The sequence below is a fragment of the Oryzias melastigma genome, linkage group LG10 (assembly GCF_002922805.2).
Source record: "Oryzias melastigma strain HK-1 linkage group LG10, ASM292280v2, whole genome shotgun sequence".
Lineage (NCBI taxonomy): Eukaryota > Metazoa > Chordata > Actinopteri > Beloniformes > Adrianichthyidae > Oryzias > Oryzias melastigma.
This window is the reverse complement of record NC_050521.1, coordinates 24,165,808-24,170,180: the sequence shown is the minus strand read 5'-3', so window position 1 is coordinate 24,170,180 and position 4,373 is coordinate 24,165,808. Positions and strand designations below refer to the sequence as shown.

Here is a 4,373-nt window from a genome sequence, read left to right as displayed (position 1 = left end):
GATACCTACCCATTAGCACTTTTATAGCCCCCCCCACACCCCCCCACCTCCATCCACACACACACACACAGATTCTCCTGTGCGCGCGCATGACCGGTGGTGCTGAAAGAACAGCGACCATCTTCTGAGGACTGAGCGCAACTTAGTGAGGGTTTGTCCCGAGCTGAGGCGCAGGAAGGACTGTTGATGGTGGGGGCGGATATTTGTTTCCAGCCCTCTAACGCCCCCACCTCTCCCCCCCTCTAGCTCTCTCCCGCTCGTGCTTCTTTGCGCGTTCTTGTGGACTTTCTTCACCACTGAAGTCTCCGCAGGAGATCCTCTGTCGGTAAAGTGATGCAGAATCTGCAGGAGAAGAGTGCGGAGGACTTCATTAGACATGTCACCTCCAGTTCCTCCAAACGCCGAGCCTGAGCTGCTGCTTCTCCCGCTCTGACATAATCACAGACACATTCTACGTGTTCTCCTTCTGGTCTTGGCTCCAGCTCTCCTCCCTCCCGGTTTGGAGGAGAACCCAAAAGCAGCGGCTCTGGGCGCGTTTCCCTTCTCTCCAGTCGCTCCCGGTGCGTCAGGAAGGATTTCTGGAACTTCGCGAGGACTTCTTGTGAGATGTTGGCGTTTGAATTACACGTGTAGTGATTTCAAGGAAAGTAGAAGGCGCGCGCGGGGAGCTGGGCTCTTGGACAAGAAGGGAATTGTGTCTCGTGCCTCCAAAAACTCTTCCTTCCGGTCCTACCCGAACATGGATTGATCTGTTTTCTCTACACTCATTGATGGACTGACTATCAGAGATTATCTACCGAAACTTGGACCTGTGGGGGAGTTGGGAGGAAAGGTGAAGCCCGCACTGCAGCTCACACCCCCCACAGGAAGAGGCACAACGTCCGGATTGATTTATTGATTAATTAATCGTCTGAACCTGCAAAAGTTGGAACCTGCTGATAATCAGGCAGCTATGAACTTCCTGGTCCGTTCTGTGTGGGTTCTTAACTCAGTTTAAATAAAACTAAAGAGAAAATATCCAATTTATTTGAATATTATTTTGTGCGCCATGAAGACAATTCCCTTCAAAACTGGATGCGGTTTTATCAAATAAATGGATTAAATGTGTGCTGTGGATGCAAAAAGATCCCTGTTTTTTAAAGAGTGGATGATCTGAGTCGCGATTTCTTTAGCGTGACTGCTTCTCGGGATTCCTGTTTGGAGACTCCAAGTTATTTTTGGCTGCGCAAAAGTAGAGCGACTCTTTCCACGCCACTTCCCGGACAGAGCCCGGCTGAACGGCGGAGGTCCACCTGCCTGTCTGCGTCCTGGAAGACAGGAGCGGGACAGACAGAAGGCGCAGCAGGAGGAGGACAGCGGGATGCGTAACTGCCGCTAACCGCGGCTGATTTTTTGGAGAAGCGGGAAAAGACATTTATTTCTTTTCGAAGCCACAGAGGGCTGTCTGGTAGAGGTCGGAGCTCCCATGTTTTAGGAGAAGAGGAGGACAGACGAGCTCCTTGATTTACTCCTCTGTCACTCCGGAGCGGAGGAATCTGTCTGCGCCGCTCAGCCGCGCGTCAGAGGTGGGATTACTGCGGCACATTTCATCGGGTCAAGGTTCTGTCATCTGGGATCACTTCCGCCGAAGCGCCAGGTGAGCGCGTGCGCGCGTGAACGTGAGATGGCTTCACCGCACGAGGCTGTTTTGTGTTGGATGCAGGTGACAAACATAACGCACGCGTAATGTCCAAAGAAAGTCTTCTAAACTCTGCGCGTAAACACTTTTTATGATTCATTTTGACTTAAAAGGGTGAATTTAGTTTATCTGGGAAAGCGTGATTGCGCGTGACACGACCCCAGTGCACTAAAAGCGTAAGTGAGGCTGGAACCGATTAAATCAAATAAGTAATCAACCAAGACGCACTGTTTTATTAGACTCCTGAGGTTTTCATCCAAACGCAGCAGCATTGATCAGACAAACAGCAGATTTGTTCTTTTCTTTGAGCTCATTTGTCTTTCCGCTTCCCTCTTTCCTTCCAGCCTCTTTGCTTGTTTGCTTTCCTTCTATTTGTTGGAGATCAGCAGAATTTCGCAGCTCTTTCAGGTCTCAAACCCTCGCCACTTCTTTTGAACATTTTACAAACTTATAGCTATGCGTTAGTCTTCAAACTACTTTAGAATATGTCAATTCTGCTATTTTTTCAATGTGGTCATTTCACCATCATATCCAGAATGTTTTCCTCTTTGATGTATCCAAGTGTACTCGTAATTAAAACCCTTAAAGGATTCCCTTCATGCAGCCCCCCCTCAGCTGCTGGGGAAAGGGTGCCTTTTGGGCTCAACTGTATAATTTTCCCATTTGTTGAAGTCCTCCGGAACACAGCCGCGTTTGTGTGAGTGTCTCCTCCAGCGCCAGCAGGTGCGTTCTCTCCCTCCGTCCCCTCTTTTTCTTCTCCTCTCCGTGCGCGCAGATCCAGAAGTTGTGTACTGCAGTCACAGATGATCGGCCACAGAAAGTGTGGGTTTGCTCTCCCTAAAAGTGTGCGCGCATGCACCTACACCTGCAGCAGGAGAGGGAGGCGCGCGGGGTTTAATTATCTCAGCCGTTTAGCAACAAGGTGCGCATCAATCGTCAGAATAGAGCGGGACAGAGCAGCCACCGGAGGCTGCAGGTGCGCTGATTTATGACGTGAGGCCGGTGTCCTATAGATCTGATGAACTGGCAGCAGAACGATCCCGTCACACCGGACAACATCAGCCATCCATTACTGGGGGGGGCTGGAGTGGTGAGTTTGCTGCAGGGACGCATCACTGAGACAGAAGATGTGGGAACACAAAGCAGTTTGATGTAATTACAGCACCAAAGGTCCCTCAGTCCTCTGTTAAGAGAAGTTTGTGTTTGGATTGTGCAATGATTGGTGTTTAGCAAGTTGAGCTTTAGAGGAGTTATTTGCATCTCATGATATCTGGAACATAGTGTATGAAGCAGATGTTGAAGAAAACTCCAATCTGTGATGTCGGAATGTGCTTATTTTCACTCCAATCATATTTCAATTTATTACATTATGATGATGCTGTTTTTATCCAAAAATCTAGGATATAATTTCGTATTTACAACAATTTGAATAAAGAAATATTCAGAAATGTCGTTTTTTAGCTTATTTTTCCTAAAATTTGTCCTCCGTCATCAGACGAATGACACAACAACTTGTTAAAAATACATTTTTTATTGGAGTGGGTCTTTAAAGTCAGACTTCTCCAATATGGATGGGACTTTTTCTGTCAGATTTGTGTTTTGTCTGATTTTCAGATTCATCTTTAAAGACGGTCAGTCGAGTTGATTGACAGTAAATTGAACTTGATGTCCGGTTACAGAGAGATCATTAGTTTCATCACAGACGCTGTTCGGGTAAACTGAAAGAATGAGACATTTCTGATGGTTCCCACTCTCGAGGTCGGCTCTCATTCTGCAGCTCTGAAGAGAAATCTTTGAAAAAAAAAAAGGAAACACAATAACAAGCAGCTCATGCTTCTTCAGTGAAACATCACATTCTTGCTTTTCCAGTCCAGGGAGAGGAAGGACCTGAAGACAGGAAACAGGAAGTGAGTTTCACACACAAACTGAAGCTGATGCAAACGTGCACAAATCTGAGCAAAGAAAAAACAAAAAAAACAAAGTTCAACTACAGGGTAACATAAAATACATGATTAGGATTTAGTGTAACAATAAGGAAGGTGAATACTCCAGTGCAGAGATGTAGGGATTAAATAAACAAGGCCTCAAATGAAGAAAATCCTGAAGACGAGTTGCTGCAGGGCAGAGAACCCAGACAAACCGATCATGATGAACGGTGCAGAAAATATATAGACTGACAGCAAGAAAAAAAAAAAAAACAGTTATAAGCAAATGTTTAAACTCTGGAGTCTAGGAAAAGAGTTTTCTGAGTGAAAAGCATGATGGGATGTTAAAGAAAATGCTTCATATGGAACTGGAATTAAAGTCTCTTTATTTAAAAAAAATATATGATTATTTCTAACAATAACTCCAACAACATTAAAAAGACATGCTCGTGAGTGTGAGTCAGTGACAACCATTGACTGTATAAATGAACTGGACTGAGTGAGTGTGACATCACCCATGGAACTTCCATCTACAACCAAATGAAATCAATTCAGTCACCTTTTTTTCTGTGATAGAGACGCCGCCATGTTGGAACCAGAAATTGTCACTAAGCAGTGATTGGTTGGAGTCAGTCGTTACAATGGCAACCACTCTCGCCAATCAGGTGTGAGCTTGTTGGATGGCCACACCCATACCACTTGAAAGCCAGATTGGGAGAAACTGTCAATTAAACATGTTTGAATGTGTAACATGGAATCACATATTTTTA

General features: G+C 45.6%; 1 protein-coding gene across 1 annotated transcript in view; it reads left to right on the top strand.

Moving 5' to 3' along the window:
* Positions 1-62: 62 nt before the first annotated feature.
* Positions 63-4,373, top strand: part of il1rapl2 (interleukin 1 receptor accessory protein-like 2) — a 373,988-nt gene continuing 369,677 nt past the window's right edge. Inside the window, exon 1 of the mRNA XM_024283660.2 lies at positions 63-1,636. The gene's annotated coding sequence lies outside the window, so the exon portion shown is untranslated. The remainder of the gene's footprint in view (positions 1,637-4,373) is intronic.